This window comes from Paramormyrops kingsleyae, chromosome 19 (assembly GCF_048594095.1).
Source record: "Paramormyrops kingsleyae isolate MSU_618 chromosome 19, PKINGS_0.4, whole genome shotgun sequence".
Classification (NCBI taxonomy): Eukaryota; Metazoa; Chordata; class Actinopteri; order Osteoglossiformes; family Mormyridae; genus Paramormyrops; species Paramormyrops kingsleyae.
This window is the reverse complement of record NC_132815.1, coordinates 24,793,085-24,818,306: the sequence shown is the minus strand read 5'-3', so window position 1 is coordinate 24,818,306 and position 25,222 is coordinate 24,793,085. Positions and strand designations below refer to the sequence as shown.

The following is a 25,222-nucleotide window of genomic DNA, read 5'->3' as shown; positions in this document are numbered from 1 at the left end:
AGACAATTAGAAGGTAAGGTGTAGCTGATGGTATAATGAATAGCAGTTAATAAAGACAATTAGAAGGTAAGGTGTAGCTGATGGTATAATGAATAGCAGTTAATAAAGACAATTAGAAGGTAAGGTGTAGCTGATGGTATAATGAATAGCAGTTAATAAAGACAATTAGAAAGTAAGGTGTAGCTGATGGAATCAGGAATAGCAGTTAATAAAGACAATTAGAAGGTAAGGTGTAGCTGATGGTATAATGAATAGCAGTTAATAAAGACAATTAGAAGGTAAGGTGTAGCTGATGGAATCAGGAATAGCAGTTAATAAAGACAATTAGAAAGTAAGGTGTAGCTGATGGAATCAGGAATAGCAGTTAATAAAGACAATTAGAAGGTAAGGTGTAGCTGATGGTATAATGAATAGCAGTTAATAAAGACAATTAGAAGGTAAGGCGTAGCTGATGGAATCAGGAATAGCAGTGAATAAGGACAATTAGAAGGTAAAATGTAGCTGATTTGTTAAGGAGCAGCAATGAATGAGGAGAATACAAAGGTATGGTGTTGCTGATGGCTTATAGAAGAGCAGTAAATGAGGACAATAAGAAGGTAAGATGTAGCTGATTGCATAAATAACTGCAATGTGTGATACAAACTGGCATTTAATGTGTAGCTCATGGCATAAAAATCTGCAGTGAATGAGGTCAAGAGGAAGGTATGGTCTAGTTAATGATGTAAGTAACAGCAGTAAATGAGGTCAAATGGAAGGTAAGGTGTAGCAGAAACCGTAAGAAGCAACACTGAATGTGGACAATTGAAAGTGAAGGTGTAGCTGACGATGAACAAACAACAGTGAATGAGCACAATATAATGGTGCAGTGTAGCTTATTGGTTACGGAATAGCAGTGAACGAGGACATTTGGAAGATAAATTATAGCTATTAGCTTGAGGAACTACAGTGATTGAGGACAATTGGATGGAAAGGTGTAGCTGATGGCTTCAAGAGCTGCAGTTAATTTGGACTGTAAGAAGGTAAAGTGTTGCTGGTGGCATAAGGAATAGCAGTGCACGAGGATCATAGGAAGTAAAGGTGTAGCTGTTAGCTTTAAAAATAGCAGTGAATGAGGACAAAGGGAAGGTATGGTGTAGCTCATGGCATAAGTAACAGCACTGAATGAGGACATTAGGAATGTAAGGTGAAGCTTATGGTGTTCTGTACAGCAGTGAATGAGGTCAATAAGATGGTACAGTGTAGTTGATGGTATAAGTAACAGCGGCAAATGATAATTTAAAGGTAATGTATAGATGATTTATTAAGGAGTAGGTCTGGAAAATGAGAAGGTCTGGTGTTGCTGTTGGGTTCAAGAAGAGCACTGAATGAGACAAAAAAAGATGGTAAGGTGTAGGTCATGGGTTATGTAATTCTGGACTGTAAGGTAAGGTGTGGCAGATGGCATTATGAACTGCACTGAATGAGGACAGTAAGAAGGCAAAGTATAGCTGATGGCGTCAGTAATCAGAATCAGAACAGCAGTAACAGCAGTCAATGATTGGTGCTAAGGTGTAGCTGATGGAGGAAGGAGCAGCAGTGAATGAGATAAGGTGTAGCTGATGGAGGAAGGAGCAGCAGTATATGAGGTAAGGTGTAGCTGATGAAGGAAGGAGCAGCAGTATATGAGGTAAGGTGTAGCTGATGGAGGAAGGAGCAGCAGTATATGAGGTAAGATGTACCTGATGAAGGAAGGAGCAGCAGTATATGAGGTAAGGTGTACCTGATGAAGGAAGGAGCAGCAGTATATGAGGTAAGGTGTACCTGATGAAGGAAGGAGCAGCAGTATATGAGGTAAGGTGTAGCTGATGGAGGAAGGAGCAGCAGTGAATGAGATAAGGTGTAGCTGATGGAGGAAGGAGCAGCAGTATATGAGGTAAGGTGTAGCTGATGAAGGAAGGAGCAGCAGTATATGAGGTAAGGTGTAGCTGATGGAGGAAGGAGCAGCAGTATATGAGGTAAGGTGTACCTGATGAAGGAAGGAGCAGCAGTATATGAGGTAAGGTGTACCTGATGGAGGAAGGAGCAGCAGTATATGAGGTAAGGTGTAGCTGATGGAGGAAGGAGCAGCAGTGAATGAGGTAAGGTGTAGCTGATGGAGGAAGGAGCAGCAGTGAATGAGGTAAGGTGTAGCTGATGGAGGAAGGAGCAGCAGTGAATGAGGTAAGGTGTAGCTGATGGAGGAAGGAGCAGCAGTGAATGAGGTAAGGTGTAGCTGATGGGCGTGAATGCGGACAATTTGAAAATAAGGTCTAGCTGATTCCTTATGGAATTGTAGTGCGTGAGGACAATAGGAAGGTAATATCTAGCTGATGGCTTAAATAACAGCAGTTAATGAAGACAATGGGAAGTTAAGATGTAGCTGATGGATTAAGGAACAGCAGTGAATTTAGGACAACAGGAAGGAAAGGTGATGCTGATGTCTTAAGGCCCCTTAGCGCATCACAGAGGAGGGTGGACCCTGCAAGTTCTGAGGGGGAGATAAAAGCCCCATCATCTGAAAGGCTCATTTAAAGACTTCTCCTTTCATCTCTGAGAGGAAATGCTCGCACGTACGGCCCGTCATCACCCTTTGAGATCACACCTCTGAAGCTCTCCTGATGCGTCTGACACTAATCCGGAGACAAAGCCGCTCTGGGGAGGAAGGATGGAGAATCAAGGTGAGAAAGGACAGCATGGCGATTCCAAGGGTCTCAGACCCTCTCCACTCATGGCTGACACGTTTAATAAGGGGCGAGACACTTTCATCTGTTGTATTTTGCAGGTGGTGTAGGTCTGTAGGCTACCTAATTTCCTTATGGGACAGAAGGCAATACTGAAAGTGAACCAATCACAAAACTTGCAGATTTATCGAATATTTATAGAGGGGGGGGGTATTTCCTGTAAATCAACAAGTAAAGCATTGTGCTACCAACAAAAAGGTCATGGGTTCAAATCCCAGGGATGACATATAAATTGTAAGCCTTCCCTCTACTGTATGATACTTCAGATTAAAGTCAGATGAATGTATAATGATGATATATATAAAGATTTTAAAATATATGAAGTTATGAAAAGAGCCAGCTAGTGTACATTCCTTAATGCCACATAACCAGGTTATCCTTCCATTTTCTGTAACCACTTATCCTATTCTGGGCTGTGAGGGGTCTAGAGCCTATCCCAGAGGCTACAGGTCCAAGGCAGTGAACAACCCAGGGTAGGGCACCAACCCATCACAGGGCACACTCACACACCATTCACGCCTATGGGCAATTGGGTAACTCCAATCAGTCTCAGCATGTTTCTGGACTGCGGGGGGGGAAACTGGAGTACCTGGAAGAAACTCCACAGTGACACAGGAAGAATGTACAAACCCCAAACACATGTACCCACTGCAGAGACTTGAACCCTGGTCGCAGAGGTGTGAGACAAGACCAACAGTCACAGAACCACCATGCCAGCCCATAACCAGGTTATCAGTATTTGAATGTTTGATCCATATATCAGTCCTCATTTTTTTAATTAAAGATACAACCCATTGATTTCCGCTGTTGTATACTGAGCTGGATTTATATTCGGTCCAAGAACTATTACAGAAAATTTACGTTCGCTGCAATGCACGGCTTTTGTGGACCACTGGGAAACTTATAGATAAACAATAAAACGTGATCCATGGCGATAATCACATCTCGCCGGGCAATGGCTGCCTGAGCGCGGCTCAGGTCCCGGGGTTATCCGAGCTGGATCTGCAGCCGAACACGGGAGCGTTAGCAGATGCTGGTGTCATCGGCTGTGTTCTGCAGCCTGAATCACTCTCTCACTCAGGCGACCTTCACGGTCTGTTTGCGAGGGCGAGAGAGGGAACACGCGCGCATGTGTGGGTGTGTGTGTGTGTGTGTGCGTGTGCGTGTGTGTGTGTCCCTTCGGTTTGGAGGAACCATGGGTGTGCTGAGCTTTTGAAGGAAGCAGTTCTGCCTGTGTCTGTTTTTGTCTAAAGGACACCAACTGTGTGTGTGTGTGTGTGTGTGTGTGTGTGTGCTTACACGTGTGCTTGTGTGTTAATACGTATACAGACTCACATGGGCATGGCGCCCACACACTGAGCATTTTTTCTCCCTTTCTATGGACAGACACAACGCTCTCTCATTCCTCCTGCTCCTTTCCCCCGACGTGTGAAAACAGCCTGATGTCAGCGTGCCAATGAAAATGGCTGCCACAGACTCCCTTCTCTGTGCCACAAAGCAGCAGCCCAGGCCTCTCTCCTTCCTGCAGCCGCCCGGCAGTCGTCCTCGTCTCGTCGTGACGTGAGGCTCTCCTTGTCCCAGGGGCGGCTGGTGAGCCCCGCGTGCACCAATGCGTTTGACCCCCTTTATGGTGCCGCAGGCTCCGCCCCTCCACCAGTGTCACGCAGCTGATTACAGCACAAACCTGAGTCAGACCAGCCTGCTGACCTTTCCGGCTCCCCACACCGGCCACGCAGACCCACCGGCCGCCCGCCCGCACCGACGCCTCAGATACACCAGAGCACGCCGGTGCCGAGCTGCAGCCCGTCTGCTCCGTCTTCCTGCAGGGCACGCATGCATAATTACCCAGGTACACCTGCGTCTCTAATTTTGTGGAGGGGGGGCCACAGTGGTCCTCCAATTTCCACCCCCCCCCCCTTTTCCTTGCCAAGAGACAGTCTCAGCCAGCACTCCCTGTTGTCTCCTCTCACCAGAGAAGACAGCAGCACATCCATCATGACACACAGAGACACACACACACAGAGACACACACACACACACAGACACAGAGACACACACACACAGAGACACACACACACACAGACCCACACACACACACACACAGACACAGAAACATACACACACAGAGACACAGAGACCCACACACACAGAGACACGCACACACACACACACACACACACACACACACAGAGACACACACACACAGACACGCGCACACACACACACAAACACACACAGAGACAGACACACACACACAGAGACACACAGAGACACAATCACACACACACACAGGAAAAAAGGGAGGCTGAAGCCTCCCCCCTCCCATTCCAAAACTCTGTTTGTCTGCCTCCTTTCCCTCTTAAATCCCCACCCTGCCTCTCGACACAGGTAACTCCCCCCGCCTCCCCGCTGGATTGAGTTTTCCCTGCCTCGTTTCACGCCTGCCACCCAGGGAGCGTGTCACCAGCCCACCGCTAAGAGCAGCGGCGGCTGCGGCTGGATCCTGACCTTCAGTCACACGCCTGCCGGTATATTTCAGCGCCGCGGCCCAATGCGCTTTATGGTGACACCACCACCAGGGGTTAAAGAGCCCTCTGAGAGCGGCTGAATGACAGATCGGCCCAAGTCAGGACAGAACCAGTGTTGCGTGATCACTTTAGCAGAATCTAATGTCTAGCCATGACTAAGAGTAAGGAGCAATACTGCTGGATACAGCATGAAGGGTTCTCCTGAACTGATCCAGTATATCAAGCAGCTCTTAAATGCATAAAATTGTTCCTTACAACATCCATCCATTTTCCAACCTGCTTATCCTACTGGGTTGTGGGGGGTCTGGAGCCTATCCTGGAAGCAATGGGCACAAGGCAGGGAACAACTTGGGATGGGGGGGCCAGCCCATCACAGGGCACACTCACACACACATGCACACCCAAGGGCAATTTAGTAACTCCAATTAGCCTCAGCATGTCTTTGGACTGTGGGGGGAAACCAGAGTACCTGGAGGAAACCCCATGACGACACGAGAAGAACATGCAAACTCCACACAAATGTAACCCAGGCGGAGACTTGAACCCAGGTCCCAGAGGTGTGAGGGTACAGTGCTCACCACTGCACCACCATGCCGCCCCCTTCTTTACAACAATATCAATAAATCAATAAATAGCAATAACAGCAAGATTAATAATGCAGCTATATAAGATTCCCTATCTACCTATCTGTTATGTTGTGATTCTGGCCGATTTGTCCATAAACCCCTCTGACCACCCATATGTCAGAGGGCACAGTTAATCCCAGCTTTTCACCTCACACGCCACTTGTTCTCCATATGTACTCATCCTTTTCAGCAGATCTGCTGTAGTTTTTTTGTTTTACAGATTTTGGCGTAATTACAGAGGTGGGAAACTTGTCACATCACCTAAAAGCAAGTCAGTCTTTTCTCCCAGTACCTTTCCGGTAATTAATACTGGGCTGACGATGTATAGATTCTCCACCTCCTTATACGGGAGAGGAAATTGTTGACCAGCCACATTTCATAGACCATTTTCCCCCAAAAAATACAATCCTCATTCAAAGCCTGTGGTGGCAATTCTTAGTAGGAATAGACGATAGTATCTCTACTACAGCAAGATGAATCTTTATGCTGCACATATCCACTTATGCTTAAGTCCTGCATGTACATGGATGCATCTCAGAGAAGACGCTGCACGATTATGACATGGGCTCTTGAAATCGAGCGGTCAGTGTTAACCAGCGGCTTTTGCAGGTGATCCGGTCCATCCTGCTCAGTTCTCTCTGTGGTCTTTTAACGTGAGGCCTCTCTCCCAGGCAGAACATGCTCATTTTCCACCAAAGGCAACTGCCGGCTGTTAGGCATAGAAGAAAACAAAAAAATGATCCACGGCAAGGTAAGGATGATTTTTTTTTTTCTTTTCAGAAATGCAAACAAATTCTATAAACAGATTGCTGTGTTTTGCACAGGGAGTAAAGGACTCCTGTGAAATTCATCCCACAGAATCATGTGGCACAGGGAGGGTAGGGGGAATGATTTTCATTTGGGGTATAAGGGTTACAGAGACAGGGCCAGCTGGAATGGGAGAAACACTGCAAAAGTGGCAGGTGAGCGAGAGAGAGAGAGAGAGAGACCAAATGGGAAAGATGGACAAACAGAAGCAGGGCATCAGAAACGTGAGTGGCTGTCTGTGATCAGGATCATATTATTGGGGGCCAGACAGAAACTTTAATGTACTTTAATATACTATTTATAGGCAATCACGACACCGGATGCCCGCGTTGAGTAGGCCACGCCCCCCGGCCCCCACCTCACAGGGCCGTGTCGTGCCACCTGCCCAGAACAGATCACGCCGCTGGAGAATCGCAGCCCCTGCGGCGGAGTTCCGATCCCCGCCTTCCCTCTCAGCCAGGCGTCCTCATCACCGTGACAGCAGCCTCCCCTCTCAGGCCGGTTTCTCCTGGGCGAGTATCACAGGCCACACCTGATAGGCCGGCATGCACACAGGCAGGGGGTGACACCCTAATCCAGACCTCACTCTCTCTCTCCACCTCCCTCTCCATAATCTCTCTCTCTCTCTTCATCTCTTCATAAATCTCTCCTTCTCTTCCTCTCCATAATCTCGCTCTTCTTCCATAACTCACTTCATAATCTCTTTTCCTCTGCATAATCTTTTTCTTCTCCTCCATAATTCCTCTCCTACTCTCCATTATCTCTTTTTCTAAATAATCTATTTCTTTCTCTCTCCATTATCTTTCTTCTCATCACTCCCATAACAGTCTATTGGCTTGGGTTACTTATTGCCCGAATCTTACAAGTAGTAGTTAGAAACATAGAAATGTAGTAATAGACTTGAGAAAATACTAAGGATACTGATGAGACAGCTGACGAAAAAAATCCCCGTAACTTTATGTTCTCTTCAGTCACTTCTATTTTTTTTTCTCACTATGAAACAATAGCAGAGTCAGAAATCATAGCATGGGTGTACCGGCAGAAAATCAGGTGGGACAGTCCATAACGATTCACTTGGTGACACGATCACACTACAGACTCAGCTACATTTTTTTAATCAGTTTTTAAGTGGCCGATGGCATTATGAAGAGCAAATGAACAAGGAGAAAGAAAAATCTATTTGCCTCTCAACACCTCCGATTGATCTAACCACGCAGACACGTACCTGTCAAACACAATTGTTTTATCGTACTGTATCACTCACTGTGACGCTGAGTGGGTGGGCCTGAGCTCCATCTGGGTGGGTCCAGGACCACCCAAGCCCACTCGTGCCACAGCAGTAGCTGTGAAAGTCTGGCATCATGCCGCTGCCGATGGCTGAAGCAGGTGGCTCTCGTGGTTTCCTCCTCATTTTCCAGTCTTAAAAACCGTTAGATGACTTACTGAAGAACCATGTTGTAATTGTGTTTTTCAGCATAAAAAGAGGAGCAGCATTGTCTGTCCCTCCCTTGCCTGTGGCTGCAGTCACGTGCTTGGGCAGACTCTTGTTCTGTCTCTGCTGGGGCGTGGTCATTGTGGCTGCACTCGGCCAGGATTGCTCATCGCTTTGAATTTGATTGAACTTCTATCATTTTGCGGCGGCTGACTGAAATTTGGGTTGATTTTAGATGCTTTAGAACAAAAGGCGGTAGTATTTTTGAATCAGTGAAATGTTCCTGCGAAATTCAGCATGCTGGTTTTCAGCTGGATGCTTTTCCTGGTTGCTGTATTCCCACTCACTGGGTAAACCCCAATATCACATTTCCCTTTGCAACTGAATTTTATTACATCACACTTCAGAAAAAGGCAAAAACTTTAACCAATATTCTAATGAGAAAAATTTTCCATCCATTCGTTAATTAACTCAATGCATTTGTCTTTGAAGCTGTTTTTACTTATAACCCATATCGTCATTCTGTAATTCTGGAATTATTTCAGCAGATCTGCATGGTTCGGGAACTCCTAATCTGTACAGTGAGTACCACTGGGTGAAATACATAAAACAAAGATCCAACTGCTTTGTCCATCGGAATATGTCTGTCAATCATTTCTCTGCATCACTTATGTGATGTCCTTTTAAATCATTTTCACAGGTCTCACAGGTCAATCTAAAAGGCCTTTATTGCTTTCGATTCGTAAATTGAGGTTGTCCTCATTTAAAGTTAATATTTTTATTATTCCATTTCGCATTGATTACATGCCTTGTTTTCGTGCCATTCCTTTGAAAAGACTTTCATAAATATTTCAATTTTCTATAACCCGGTTCCTGTGGTTTTATTGAGTGTAAATTATTCCGCTCTTCCTTGAAGTGACTTTGATTGATTAATTCCGCAGTCTCGTGTGAAGTTTGCCCGTAATCTGGTGTCTCGATCTCTGAGTGGGGGGCGAGGGATGGTGTGGAAATACTCCCCAATAAACCAGCCTGCTTCTGCTGGTGGATTGCAGCCTGCACATCCTGGCTGGCTCAGCTATTTTTAGCCATAAGTGCGATTGGCCTAATTGGCCGGCTGATGTGTGCTGGGGAAGATCCCCCCCTTTGCACCACAGCACTGCCCTCCCCGAATGTGTTTCAGGCACGCCGACTTTATTTTTTAACCGGGGGGGGCAGAACACCATTTCCCACCAAGACTCTAAAATCAAATTTTCACCATTCTGTCCACCTCACAGACATCTGCAGTCATTAAGCCAGAAGCAATACCATTCATTTACTTTCGACCCACTAAGACAAAATAAATTCATTTTCATTCCCCGGTATCGTTGGTTTGTAAAGTTAAATGCTCCTCGACTCCTTTCTTAAGCGCCAGCTCTTCCCCCGTCTGATTCCCGAGGCCATGCCCTGTTTATACGGAGTGGCTCACCGCGGAGAATGCCAAGTAGCCGTTTGAAACTCCCACGTCTGCCATCTCTCTGCTTCGGAGACACGGGCGGGAGGCTTGCGCCAGCCATGCTGGTCACAAGGTTCCCAAAATGACGTGACGGCCGGTGGCAGCAGGTGACGGCGCCCTGCAAGGCTGCGGTCATGCGTGCAGTGTCAGGGCAGGCAGGGATGGAAGCATCCCACAGCTACACCAGCTAAAAGGCAGGGAATATGCTGATATGTCCTTGTTTATACGCATCATAAAGGTGCCATTATGTGACTGTGGTTTGGCATGCTAAGTGTCGCATGTGACTGTGGATCCCACTGTAACTATCTCCCGGATGGTAGAATGAGGTCTGTAATTACAGCCAGAAAGGGGAGATGACCTCATGAATCAGGGGACTCCTGTTCAGTCTGCTCCTGCCCTTTGATGGTCACCTTCGGTGTCTGTTTCTGGCTGAGAGATCGCCCCCAAGGATCCGTCTTAAGGAAGGGCGGCAGGTCTTGGACGAGGCTTCTCAGTGGGTTAGGGAACCAGCTGGGCTCTTGGGGCGCGTTGCCTTGACGATGCCCAGCCGTCTCAGTGCCTCATTTGGCGCAGAGTTCCGTCTCCTCGTGTGGGTGATGTCATCCACGAGCCGCTGCACAGGGACCGCCTGAGGTAGTCGGGCTCGCATGTGCTTCCTGCGTTCAGCGGATTGCGTTTCCTGCGGCAGCAGACGTGCCGCTGGGTGGTGCCGCGGCAGGTGTGGAGTTTTTCACATCCTCCGCTCGAGCTTCCAGTTGAACAGATTCAAATTATCAGAGGGGTGGAAACTGGCTCGGATCAGGACGGCTCCATCCTGTATTGTCATAATTTGGTGTGCACTAATTAAAGGGTATGCCTTACACAGCACGCCGTCCCAAACCTGGGAATGTGCAGGAAGAGATTATTGATTACCTTCCTGTTTTTAAAGAGTGATTAATTCACTGTGTTCAGCTAAAGTTTTTCATTTTTCATCCTTCACTTGGACACTTCTCAGCTCTACAGGGTAAATAATCTCCATGGAAACCAGTTCAAATGTTCAAACATATCTTTAATAGCAACACAGCTAATGTGAAATGTGGTGAAATTTACTCCTGATCAGATGTCCTTGGATCCTTCTTAATTAGCACTCTTAACTGGCTATTTTCTTTCCTACCTGGTTTTGTTGCTCGTTCTCTCACATTCTTTTCATCTTTGAAAGAATTTCACATCCTTTCTTCTTTCCGCTGTGGCCCTTCCTGTTGCAGGCTGATTTTGATAGACCTCTCCACATTTGGGTTAAACTGCAATTAACTTTCTTAGATTAATGAGAGTTTAGTGGAGGCCCTTGTTAAATCTCGCTTACTTCTTCTCTCTCTCCCACACTCTTCCACCTCATAATCTCACTCCCGTTCATGCAAGAATCAACGTTCAGGGATTTAGACACCTGTGTGTGACACCAAGCGACGCCAGACGAACAGCCCGTGCCAGTCCTGGCAAGAAACAAAAAATGTACCCCATTTTACTCTGTTTACATGTCTGGCGTTCAGCTCTCGTTAACCCAGACCACCGGTTATGACATATGCGTGCATGTGTGTGGTCACGTCGCACAGGAAGATCGTGTACCATCTCTTTGAATTTGTGTTAACCCTCCCGCCTATCAGTCGCCGATGAGGAGAGTTTCCACGCTGACACCCCCCTGAGATTCGTGCTGGAAACGCTGGTGTCGTTTTTATTTTAAATTTTCCTTGGAGTCAGTGGAGATATTTACGTGAACGACTAAAGTAGGTCACGCCACCCCAGCCTTCAAACTCATTTCATCAGGGAACAGGGCAGAGCATCGACACACACACACACGCGCACACACACACACATGCGTACATAAGCGCACACACATTCGCACATGCACGCTGTTCCTCCGATGCGCTGTTCCTCTGCGCGTTGTCAAATTCTCAGGTTGCTCATCATTGATGTATGAAATTTAATTACAGACTAGGGGTGTGTGTGCGGAGGGCGGGGGGGACTGTTAATTCGGGGGCGGGCTTTTCCGGGCTATTCCGTGCCTCTCCATTGAGCCCCTCGCGCGGCAGGAGGGACTCTGCCTGGCACTCCCTCTCCTCCCAGATGCCACGCTGAGCCGATATTAACTCAGACAGGGCCGGACGCGCCGCCATCGGCTGTCTCATCCATTAATGTCTCCCTGCACTATTGTTCTGTCTCTTTTCCCTCTGATTGTGATCAATAGTTACTCCATTTGCACTCCGCTCTTTGACCAATTTGTTGTTAAGGCCGTTTCTTGCCAGTTTAATACTCCTCTTTGTTTCCTGAAGATTGCACCCACTACACGGTTTAGATACGAGTTCATGATAATTGTTTTATGTTATTTAAACATAATCAAGCCAGCATGGAGGGTTCATGACTATGAGGGGATGGTGTCCCACCCTGTATTACTCTCTGCCTTGCACCCATAGCATCTGGGATGGACTCCGGACCCCCCAGCAACCCTAAATAGGACAAATGGTTACAGAAAATGGATGGAGGGATGGATGGAAGGTCCATGATGAGAGGTACTTCTGTGACATGGGCAGGAGCAGGGGTTCGAGAGGAATGCTGCCACACTGGAGCCCTTGCATTGCAAACAAATCTTTGACTGCAGATTATATTTGTCCAGGACAAGTCTGACACGCATTACAGCAGGACAGAGAAACTGCAACAGAGAGCCCCCCCCCCCCCCCCTTACGGTACATATGCAGGTAAAGACGCAGCAGGGCGATGAATACGCTTGGCAGCGCCGGCGTCTCCACGGCGCGGCTCTGATTGACAGGGCCGACAGCCCCGCCGTGCGCCACACTCTACGCCGATAGCGCTCGGCTCCCGGTTGCCATGGCCACCGTAAGAGGGATGTTCCCTTCGCCGGCTTCCTCCTCCATCGCGGTTATCTGCGAAACCATCTGTTGGCCAAAATGAATTCCCACTCATTTGCATCGCCGATAAGTGATGGGGTTTTAATCTGGTGAAACTGAGGGTCATGTTTTCTGGGTATTGGAGAGTTGTGCTGCGGGGGGGGGGCACAGACACGTGAGGAGACAGGCTCTGTGCAGAGCGTGCGGATCCTAACACCTACTGGCCGTCCTCTCAAGAGCTGGAGACATGCCTTCACAGAACCCACGCCCCCCCCCCCCCTGCTGACGCCCCTCTCCCCGCATCTGCCCCCAGCTGAGATGCTATTCGCCCCCCCCCCGCTGGGTACCTGTGTCTCTTATTATTTACGATACCCCGCCGTCACACGTGCTGTTTATGCCCGCTAAACGCGACTTTGTCACAAAGCTACGGAAAACAAAGGAGCCACCCCGAAAATATTCCCCACTGGGGAGCAGAGCTTTCATGTGAATGGGGCTGCGGGGGGGGGGGGGCTGGGTTCAGGAACAAAGAGGCGCCGACTCTCCGGGTCTCGCCGGGTCTGGCTGCCAGCTGCGCGCGTATGGGGGGAACGGCAGTGCGCTTCACACTGACCTACTTTCCTGGACTTTACTGGCTTTCGCCAGTGAGGGTTCTGAGCAGTCCGGGCCCGAGGAGAGTGCACACATCCTGTCCTTTTTCCTCCCCCAACAGGAGTTATTTAGCCAATTTTCCCAAACATTAATTACCCTCGCTCTGATTTCCCCCACCACTCTGGCATTTGACTGCTGCTAATTCGCCAATTAATCTCATTAACGTGATTATGCGGGGATTTGCAGCCAACTGCTTATGTACACTTCAGGTCTACGGGCGTGAGGCTGCAGACCAATCCGGCCTGCAGCTTTTATCGCATCATAGCAGGGAAATAAAATAACAAAAATAACTTTGCAGCTCTCCCTCTACGTTTGCTTTTTTTTGTTTTGCTTCTCACATTTTAAACCCCCCTCTGCTCTTTATCCGCATCTTTGCATCCTTTTTTACAGAGAAAAAGAAGAAACATAACAATTGTTCTGTAAAATGGAGGAACTGACAAAGAAGGTCGCGGAAGCAACAATGGTGTAATTTTATACCTTTGTGAGTCTTTTCCTGTCTCATCAAAAGGAGGCCGATAGTGAATCACAATGTTTCCCACCACTGAATACCATCAGGCTGTCCTCTCACAACCTGCAAGCTCCAGTCCTTGAGCCTGTCCTCTCCCAACTGGTCCCCCTCTGTCCCTCAGCCTGTCCTCTCCCAACTGGTCCCCCTCTGTCCCTCAGCCTGTCCTCTCCCAACTGGTCCCCCTCTGTCCCTCAGCCTGACCTCTCCAAACTGGTCCCCTTCAGTCGCTCAGTCTGTCCTCTCCCAACTGGTCCTCCTCTGTCCCTCAGCCTGTCCTCTCCCAACTGGTCCCCCTCTGTCCCTCAGCCTGTCTTCTCCCAACTGGTCCCCCTCTGTCCCTCAGTCTGTCCTCTCCCAACTGGTCCCCTTCAGTCGCTCAGTCTGTCCTCTCCCAACTGGTCCCCCTCAGTCCTTCAGCCTGTCCTCTCCCAACTGGTCCCCCTCAGTCCTTCAGCCTGTCCTCTCCCAACTGGTCCCCCTCTGTCCCTCAGCCTGTCCTCTCCCAACTGGTCCCCCTCTGTCCCTCAGCCTGTCCTCTCCCAACTGGTCCCCCTCTGTCCCTCAGCCTGTCCTCTCCCAACTGGTCCCCCTCTGTCCCTCAGCCTGTCCTCTCCCAACTGGTCCCCCTCAGTCCTTCAGCCTGTCCTCTCCCAACTGGTCCCCCTCAGTCCTTCAGCCTGTCCTCTCCCAACTGGTCCCCCTCAGTCCTTCAGCCTGTCCTCTCCCAACTGGTCCCCCTCTGTCCCTCAGCCTGTCCTCTCCCAACTGGTCCCCCTCTGTCCCTCAGCCTGTCCTCTCCCAACTGGTCCTCCTCTGTCCCTCAGCCTGTCCTCTCCCAACTGGTCCCCCTCAGTCCATCAGCCTGTCCTCTCCCAACTGGTCCTCCTCTGTCCCTCAGCCTGTCCTCTCCCAACTGGTCCCCCTCAGTCCATCAGCCTGTCCTCTCCCAGCTAGTCCCCCTCAGTCGCTCCTCTATCATCCGTTTGCTTCAGTTAATGACCATTTTCTTTCAAGTTCTCCATCTTCACATTTCAGCACCAGGCGCTGTCCACGAATACTGGCAATTACTCTGGCTGGCCTGCCTGACTGCTGTAAGGGTAAGTCTATTAAAATAGCATAGGGAAAACTGCATCTCATAATTAAACACATGCTCATGTATTGTGTGATGGTAATTATTTAATTATCTCTCATATTTTCCTGTCTAGGTTGGCTAGAAAACTGGAAATCCTCATTGTAATTCTCAAAGAGCATCACACAGTTAATTCTATACTGGTTTCAGTAAAGGTAAAGTACATCTCTTAACAGAGCTGTTGTCTTTCATTGTAATATTTTATTAATGAATAGCAGAGGTGAATACATTACTTGTTGTAAGTGCACCTGTCTGAAAAACATCAAACATTGACGCTTTTCTGGTTTCTCCCTCCAAATTTAAACTTAAAATGGCTATTCCTCTTAATGGATTTCTTTTAATGTCATAGAGTCTGAACTTGACATTTCAGAGGATGTTTTTAATCGCACAGAAACAAATATCCGTTTCAGATAAATGAGGCTGTATTACACAGGTCTGGTGTCCTCTGCATTTCTGAACCCCTATCCTGCCACATCTTGGACGGAGAGGTTGGGGGGCTCTTCTTACTGGGGCACGTTCACCAAGGCTGTCCCCCCCCCCCACACACACACACACCCCACTCTTCAGATCACTGGCAGCCGCCCACCCAAGGTGCAGTGGGGGAAAGGTGTCTGGGGCTGCAAATCTGCAGCACTCACTGTAGCAAAGTGAGACAGAGAAAGAGAGGAGCGAACGTGGGGCTTCTATCGGGTCTCCTGGCCTTCTGAGCAGAGCCAGAGTGAAGCTTTGGCAGCATGGCCCAGACCCCATGGACAGTTGGGCAACCGGCCCAGCAGTAAGTCAGACACTCCGCTTCTGCCCTGCTACAGTTTCCCTCCTCCTCTGCTCTTCCCATCTCTCCCTCACTGTCTCTCCCTCCCTCCCTCCCTCCCTCTCTCTCTCACACATTCTGCACATGCAGACCCTGGCTGTTGTGCCCCCGCCTGCCTGCAGCCCTCGTCCCTCCCCAGCAGCAGCCGCATCTCCACCTTCTCTCTCTCTCTCTCGCTCTCTCTCTCTCTCGCTTTCTCTCCTGTCTGTACCAGAGAAAGAGAGCGAGGGCGCGAGTGAGAGAGAGAGAGAGAGAGAGAGAGAGAGGGAGAGAGAGAAAAGCTGGTGGCAGACTTTCAGACACTAGCGGAGAAGATGCAGAGAGGAGGTTGAAGTCCCAGCATTTCAGTAGGTTTCCATGGCTGACCATTTCACTCGCGGTGAGGATGTTAAGGTAAAGGAGAGCTTTCCTTTGTTCTGCTCTGGCTTGTAGGTGTGAGTGCGCTCGGCTGCAGTGTGGAGCGGCAGCCGGGATTACGCTCCGTCTCGCCTGTTTGTGCATTCCATCACATTACTGTGTGTTAGAGTGCAACCTACTTTACACATTTGAGAGCTGCAGCTTATTTCAGGCTGTGGGGGTGCCTCCATTTCTCTATCAGAGGAAATATATTCAACACTTGTGTCTGGCTTTAGGGTGGCAGTTTCTCGTCAGATAGTCGAGAGTCCTGAGAGCCCTCAGTTCTGATCGAACGCGGCCGGACTAGACCTGATGCTGATCCTTTCCTCAGTTCGCCCTCGTCCCCTTCGGCAAGCCGCTGCCCGGATACGCCCCCTGCCACCTTTGTCCAGGGGGGGCAGCGTTGTGTTTTAAAGCCGACAGGAGTGGGAGGCTGGACTGCCTCATCGTTTTGGGGAGACACGGGTCGGTTTGTGACGATGCGACGGGAAGGGGTGCGATGTGAGCCACGTCGTCACGGCGAACCCGAGAAAAGCCTCCCGCTGCACCTGAACGGGCAGCTGTCTTTCCGAGACAGGCGGCTCGCTACCAGCTTCAGATCAAGGGGCATCTTAACAAAGTCTGCAACTTCTTCTTGCAGTTTGCCTCTTTGATTTAAGGCTCAACTTGAAACTTGACTTGGATGAACACAAGAGTGCTAAATCACATCCACGGTGGGGATGTTGCTGTTCCTGTAGGTTTGTTGCACCCCTCTGAGGTTAGCCGACACCTTTAGCAGCCTTTCTTCTCTCATCTCGCTGCACATGCTTCACTTTCTTTCTTGCTCAGGTCTTCCTTTCCTCCTCCGCACGTCATTGCAGTTCACAGTTATACCGTTTGGCTTATCTTAGGCATCTGGCCTACCGGCCGCCATAGACCAAAGTGTAAAGTTCACGGTGGGCACACAGGAAACAAGCACAAAGGATTGTGTGATTTTGATGTTCGGTGACTGTTTGCCATGCCCTGTACTTCAGCTTGACAAAGATGTGTCTTTTCCCTCTGAAACTACGCATGTTTGTTCAATATAAAACAATCCTGCAAAAACTTTAAACTTTCTCATTTTGAAAAAAAAAATATATTACTATGCATTTAAGTGTACTTATTCCTCATCTTCTATGAACTAAAATATGAAAGTGCTGCTTGAAATTCACAAGAAGTCAGATCTTGTACAGATGGTGAGCTGCTTGGCTCTGGGTTAAATGCATAATTCCCCAGGTCTGCAGGTCCTGATAAGCAGTGCGCTTGCATCTGTATTCTGCGTGTTTGGGGTTTGTTTATCTGTCACTGTTTCTGTGTCTGTTTACATGATTTGATTGTGGCATCTTAATTCAGCCACGGTGGACATATTTGTCTGAAAACACAACATACAGAAGACCGAATGAATGCTGTGCTTGTTTCTGCACACCACTAAGAATGTTGTGTTCAAAGACATCGACTGACAAAAGCTCAAACTTCCTGACATGACCACCCAACCCTAGTTCTTGGTTAATTATAATATGGATGATTCTGGTTGTCTTGTTTGCTTTTCATCATGCCTCACAACAACCATCAGCTGTGACGTTATTTGTGAACAAAGCATGTTTCATGCATTATTGCCAAAACAATAAGAGGAAAATCTATGCTTTACTTGTGGGGGTGAGGGTGAGGGGATGACAGATAACTCATCTGGTGCAAGACTGCGATTACGTTCTGGGACATGGATTGCAGACAGTAGAATTCCTGTCGGAGATTTGGAGTGTGGCAACACCAGGCAGCACAGACACCGGGAGCAGTGGAAGTTTCTAGGGTAACGTGTCGACAGTCACATCCCAGTGGTAGCTGTGTCTGGCACAAAGAGAACTTACTGGTCCGCCAAGCAATGGCCATTTTTACAAATTATGTAGTAGATCTGAAATTCTCTGAAAATGCTCAGGGTAGTCTGGCAGATTAAAAATATGGTGTAAACAGGACATGTGAACAGGCATGAATGCTTAACCAGAACTGATTTTAAAATGCTTTTAAAAGCAGCTAGTTGATATATAAGACATTTATTGCCATACAAGCTTTGAAAAACTCGGGAAGTAATTGAGGGGAAAAACATCCCATAAGACTGTTATGAATATATGAAGTATGTCATTTCTATTTAGATATATAATCATATTAAAAATCCTGCACAATAGTCTTCACAGAATTGCTCTTCTTTCTCTGGAGAAGCCATGCTTTATGAAAATCAGTGTTATTAAAACAGCTCCCTGATCCCATTGCTTTTTATTGAACTAAACAATTTTCATGTAAATGTTTTGGATGCTAGACAAATGAAGTGATTTTAGCAGTTTACCTTTTTCTACCAAATGTACTAATTTTCATTGCATTAGATTCCTTAAAGCTTGTTGAGTTTTTAATATTATGGATGAATTATTTGGAGAACACTCTGAGGGTGTTAATTAAAAATTGGTGGGGCTGGTATTAATGATAGGCAGCAATTCTAGAGATCTTTCCAGGGCAGGGCTATTTTGGAAATGGTGGAGGTGTGACCAGCTGCTCGACACGCAATTCTACAGGTCAGAAGCTTGTGACGCCAAAGAAACAAAGAGCTTGTCATTGCGGGGGGCTCTTCCCACACCGCTGTCGGGTCGGTCTGTCCACCACAGGCATGAAAAGCAAGATATTTACAGCTCCTATGACCTGGCATGTCAACCGGGAGCGACGAGTAAGCCTGGGTTCATTCACGGAGCTGACGCAGGGCAGGGCTACCAACCGAAGCGGCCATTTCCCTTGTGTAGAGGTGTGCCCGTCGTATCTCAGGGATGTCAGGGATGTCCGGAAGCTCTGGTGCATCTTAACGGGGAGTACACACATGCCCTAGGATTTACCAAATGAATGAAAACATGGTGGATCCATGTATGGGCTTTTACGATACAGAGTTTACATAGCACGCCAATTCAGGTCAACACAGGACAGCAGCGAGCACCTTACGTGGTGGTTTTAGCTGAAAAATACGCTTGACTCCGCAGCTAATAATCATGTAAATGTTGTTCAGACTAGGGTGTGAATTTATTGGTGGGCTTGTGTGCACCTCTCTGTTAGGACACATGCAATTTACATGGGAAGCATGTCACAGGCAAAGATAGCATGTGCACGTAAAACTGAGCCAAAACACTTGCTTCCAGCAGCTCAATTAAAAATCAGTCATGTTTTACATTAATTTAATTTTTATATTGCGCAAAACTGTCAAGACAAAGGCGTTCTCTCGCCCTCTGGTGTCACCAGGCTGGGGAACATTCATCAGCAAGTCTTACATTGTGACAAACAGACCACAGAGGATAGTGTGTGAAAGTCACATGTCCATAACAGACGGCCATCATCAAAATGATGAGAGCAGGTTGATCTTTAGTGGTCATTGATTTGTTCCCAAGGTGGATTCTGTCTGCTCAAACTACACAGACCTGGTAAGACTTGGGAGTGGAATCTGGACAAAGACACAAGGAAAGATTAACAATATTATTAATTAGCAAAATATTAACAAATAACACACAGAATTGCAAATATGAAGAACTATCATATGTATAAAACACAAAAGTATATGGTGCATTGCACTGAATTTCATTATTCATATTAGTTCTGACTCCTTTGTGGATATTTATGTCAAAGTGTATCAATTTATCAAGCTTCTTAAGGCAATTAATTGATAAGGTTTTCCTTGTGAGACTCAACGTTATTGTTTAAATTTATTTATTTATAATTCTTTATAAAGACTTTTGGGAGAAGAGACTGTTCTTCTCCAAATTGATTTTGGTCTCCAGATCTTGATTCTGGTCTGATTTTGGTCTCCAAGTCTTGATTTTGGTCTCTTTTTCCATTCCTAAAAAATAAAGACCCTTGATTCAGAGAACAACTCTGAAGGCTTAAAGAACAGCACCATGGTGTCAGATATCTTTCATGGACATGCATAAATATACGCTGTTTTTGCCTAGAACAATTCTAGAGGGAGAATGACTATTGTTTAAATTACTTCAATAAACATCAGCTGTATATATGGATAAATTGAATTTGTAAACAGCTTTGGATTTGAAAAATATCAATGAATCAAATAAATAATGTAGGTAATGAACTGTGCAGAAGGAGCCAAAGGCCGACAGCAGCAAGTCGCTGATCTTTATTGATTCTGCAAATTCAATTTTGGCCTAAATGTATAGCCAGTCCTACAACTGGCTGAGTGACACATTAACAGTGGCAGGAATAGGACAGAAACTCAGGAATCCTACTGAGGTGCATTAAGTAGCTACAGAACAGTTAAAGAGCACGCTATGGCATTTTTGTCAACACACTGCATCAACTCAATGAAAACCGGGCTATGAAAAGCTACAGTACATACAACCAGAGGCAGTTTTGCTGCTTCTAGGACCCCTCTCAGAAAGTCATTTTGGTGGGGGGGGGGGGGGCAAAGCCCCACCCTCTCTCACATTGAATGAATAGCCAGCTAGTAGACTCAAAGGATTATAGCCAGCTAGCTGGTTAACTGAACATGCTGCTTCAGTATCTAATAACTGAGGAATGTGTTTTTTAAATATTTAGTGTAGTGACTGTTTGTGGCCTACTGGGGGCCCCAAGAGCTTGGGGGCCCGCCACAAAAAAAGCATAGTGTGAGTGGCGGTAAACGCTGCCGCTCTATGTGGCTCTGGAGTAGGTATCATGACTTTCCCAGGGCCAGTTTTCATAAAGCATGATTAGCAGAAGGCGTGGGAAACAGGCAGGGGCGCTGTAAAGGGGGGGTAAACGATGACGATTCTCGGGGCCCATGACTGAGAGGGGGCCCAGAGAAGCCCCCAAAAAAAGTCTCAGCTGTGTTGGGGGCCCTGTCAAGATTCTTTTCATGGGGCCCAAAATCCTTAGCAGCGCCCCTGGAAACAGGTACTTAGTTTGGTCTCCTAAACTGATCAGGACAGATGGCAGCACTGCGAAGACAACAGTTGTGCATATCTTGAATGGTAATATTATTTACGGGGTTAAGAGGAGTTATGGAAATCAATTGCATTGCAGTGGTACGCAATGAATAATGCATCGCCAGTCTCGAACCTTGTCAGAAATATAATTACTCTGGATGTAATATGTCGTCGTGTCAGTACATGTTGTATGCATGTATCTACGGTCATGTTTTATGACATTTCACAAACGTGAAAATTCAGAGGTCCAGCATCCAATTTATACAGCATCTGTAACCCAATATTTAAGAGCAGATGGATGGTGAACGTTCAGGTGGCAACAAGTGTTTAACAATTCAGTAACGATGCAGAACTTCAGGAAGATGCTGACTGAACAGGAACAGTTTAGTACTTATTACCGGTCGTGTTAAAACTATAATTACTCCATTCATGTCCCAAAATGCAGCGCTCACGGCTGAAATCATTGCCTAATGGCTGCCAACACACTGAGTTTTCAGCTCGTTCCTCATCCCAGCCTCCCATTCTGTCCTCGTTTGAGAATATTTATCTCTCTGATATATCGTTTATACATTGCATTTAAAAGTAAGTTACATAAATGACAAGCTACTGGCCGTCAAGAATTTTCGATTAGTTAGAATATGACGATCAAAGACTGATCTCAACAGTGTGCCAAAGAGAACTTCTTACATTTTGGCAGATAAAGTAAAATATTATGGATATTATTATGCAGATCCTAAGTTTTGGGTATGTGATGATAAAAGGCCGCGAACGATAAGTTTACCAGGAGACAGCAAGGTGACGCCCTGTTGACTCACACCTGTGGGGTTAGGGGTTTATATCTAGGACCCGTGTGTGTGTGTGCGTGTGTGTGTGTGTGTATTTGTGTGGTCATGTATGTATTACTTTGTGGGTACCAAATGTCTCCACAATGTGATGAAAACCTGTTATTTCTTTGACATTGTGGGGACCATTTTTTCGATCCCCACAATGGGAACCTCAGTTTTATAAAAATCTGTGAATGCAATCTAAAAACTAAGAAGATGTGGCATTTTAGCCAAAACCTAACCACTACATTGGATATTGCAGTCACAGTCAGACCACTCAACTGAGGATTCAACTAGGGTAGGGGTTAACATTTTCAAAATTCGGGATTTTCCCATAGAAATGAATGGTCCCCAAAAAGATATGAATACAAACAATGTGTGTGTGTGTGTGTGTGTGTGCGTGTGTGTGTGTGGTTCGCTCCAGTTAACTCCCACAGTCTGAAGACCAGTCAAGCTAATTGGTATCTCTAAATTGCCTATAGAGTGTGTGTGTACTATGAAGTAACACTTCATCCAGCAATCTGCCCTGTCACGTTCTCTATGGTGCCTGGGAAAGGCTCCCACCCAGTGGAGATCCTGTACTGCAGGGTAAGTCTAATAGAGAATTGTAATTTAATGATCATACTATCTAAGAATGGAACATTTGGAAATCTATATTATTTAATGTTGGTAAACCATTTAGCAAATTGCTTTTTGAATTATTCTTTAATGACGGTACTAAAATGTTTAAAGTAATACATACCAAAATAATAGTGACTTTATATACCTTCACTTTTATTGTCATGTTGCACCATGTCGAACAGAATATGGGAAAATAATGTGAAAATGAGTCTTTTATGCAGAACTCCGGGTCAAAACTGCTTGTCTGTTCACAATGTCCACCGAATGCCTCAATGAATGTGGCTCCACGTGTGTGACAGGCTACGACTAAGGTTATGACTAATGCTGCACATTTATAGGCAGGCATGTGTGGGTGTTTACATACAACTTGTATGTTAGTGCAATAAATAAATGACTGTCTATCTCACCTGTAGAGCAGCTCAGTACATTAGAAAAAAATAGGTGGTTACCCAAAAAGCCTTTGCTGTACTAACGAAACACTGACTCTGAAAAATGCATCAGCTCACATTCAAACCACATTCATCCTGTAAGTGCTTTCAATAAATAGTCATATGTCTTCCATGAACATCTTGCAAGGTGTTCATCAAGCACCTATTCACAGTAATAAGGTTTTTTTTCACATAGATTATTACGAAACTATGCATGTTTTTTCTTAGTTTTAATTATCTAGTTATGAATTAGGGATAATTCTGTTTTGTGACAAATTATCGGCTGGTATTTTATCAGTGATAATGTTTTGTTTTGTCTATTGTTTTATGTTTGATATGTTATTTTGTCTACTTTTTGTGTTCAAAACTATTTTTGAATGCCAGGTTTTACATTTTTTAGAAGAATTGGATAAATACGATGGAACTCACCTTCTTAAAACGATCACACTTAATATGCTGTGGTCAATGTTCAAACTATAGCTATTTTGGTGAATGAAGTATCTACAATAGCTATGTGCTGAGATGGACTTTAATGTCATTGGTCGGCCAGAAATGGACAGACAGCCCTTTGTGGGTCGCGGTGGATCTGACGGACAGGGATGTCCTAGCAGGTGCAGGAACGGCCTAAGAACTGGGGCATCCACATGTACACACCCCAGCGTTACTGCCACTGGCACCAGTCTGTTACCCTGAGTTTCCTTTATCTACGTACCCCCACATTTATTATTGAGACTCTGGGTTTATGTGGAGGTAAAAAAACAACAAAAAAAAAAGTTTGTGTCCCCACTGTGGCACTGACCTCATTTTCCTTTGCGGCCCAGCATTTTCTGTTGTGCTGTGGTTCAGATGAGCTCAGGACAGAACACTGAGCTGGGCTGATTTATACCTCCAGTGTGGATGTAATGGCTGCTCTGCCTCTTTGTGTGCATTAAGGCGATGAGTCGGGCCACAGGCCGGTACGTCAGAGGGAGGGAACGCTAGGATATTTTAAGGTGGGGGCCATAGGGGCTGGCCATAATTCATATAGTGCGGCCAACCTTATCATAACCAATGATATGTTTTGAATTGGTGAGTGACATGGGAGTGGGCCAACCAGCTTGCAGCTGGGGCCAGTGCCCTGTGGCCCCACCCCTTTATACACCTCTGAAGTTACCTGCCAATCACGCCTAATACCCCATTAGGTCATGATATGTCAGCCTGAGCAGTTTCGCTGAATATGTGTATGAGTGGCACACATTTTCCTGTTGGAAATGAAACAGGTGGACGGCAAACAATGAACTCATTGATCTTTGTGCCACTTTGAGTTCCAAGTACAATATTTTTGCCATTATAGAACATCTTGGCATCAAGATAAGCTCAAACACATTAAAAAATATTAATGAAATGCGCTTTCTTCCTTTGAGTACTTCAGCTCTTTAAGTGCTCTGAAGTGGCCATAACAGACAGAATGAAAACAACTGTTAGTCTCACTGGTGCGTAGTTTGAGGCCGTTTAGCTACGTAGCACATGACTCATTTGTCGGAATCAGACGAGACACGACAGAACAATCATATACGTGTTGATATACTGCATACACTATTGCGCCATTATAGTACAAGCCCAGTATTCAAAAAGTGCCTCCCTGTACAATGGTCTGCATTCTGCAGGCTGTATTAAACCTCCAAACTGATCAGGGGAGACAGATGGAGGTTTAGGGAGGCAAGTACAGTAAAGCTACCGTGTCCCCCTGTGTCAATTCAGCGTCACCAGCTGGAAATCATTCTTATATTATTTATATTGTATTGCTGCAGTTTTATGTGGCACTGTCTCTGTGTTATATTTATATATGCCTAATAATGAAATATATCCAGGTGATCAAGTCATTTGAAGCAAAAGTTATATTAATTTGTCTTAATATGTAAACGGCGTATTCATTTAAGCCAAAAATATTTCATGTGACTGTAGATAGATGTGAATAGAAGATTGTACCTACGAGCAATCAGCTTAGCAAATAGTTTTAATGCGATTGTTCTATTCCAAGGTATGAGAATACAATAAAAGCCAACCTGTGTTCTCATGGTGCAGTGGTGTAACGTCCTGTCGCATTTTCAGTGTTGCTATGGCAATATTAAGAAGGAAAGAAAGAGTATAATGGTAAAAGAAGCTAACTTACCACCTCACAGGTCATGAAAAAATTCTACTGATAATGTAAGGCTTACTTTAAGTATTAATCTTAACATCTGCCTAAAATCAGCATTATAAGTGTTGATGTTACCTCCTACCGGCTAATCTGCAGTATAATTTTTTCTTTTTTACTTATGAGCTGTTTGAATGTCAGGAGTAACTGTGCAAAGCTTTATGAATATTAGCCCAGGTGGATCTGGCAGGTAGATG

At 46.1% G+C, this 25,222-nt stretch overlaps 1 protein-coding gene across 6 annotated transcripts in view; it reads left to right on the top strand.

Annotated features, from left to right (window-relative positions):
* Positions 1–15,775: 15,775 nt before the first annotated feature.
* myt1la (myelin transcription factor 1-like, a) overlaps positions 15,776–25,222 on the top strand; it is a 70,118-nt gene continuing 60,671 nt past the window's right edge. For 3 of the 6 annotated variants that reach the window (XM_023824854.2, XM_023824852.2, XM_023824846.2), the window contains exon 1: positions 15,777–16,012. The gene's annotated coding sequence lies outside the window, so the exon portion shown is untranslated. Of the gene's footprint in view, positions 16,013–25,222 lie in introns of all 6 variants that reach the window. The other 3 variants (XM_023824850.2, XM_023824849.2, XM_023824847.2) reach the window with 2 other exon arrangements.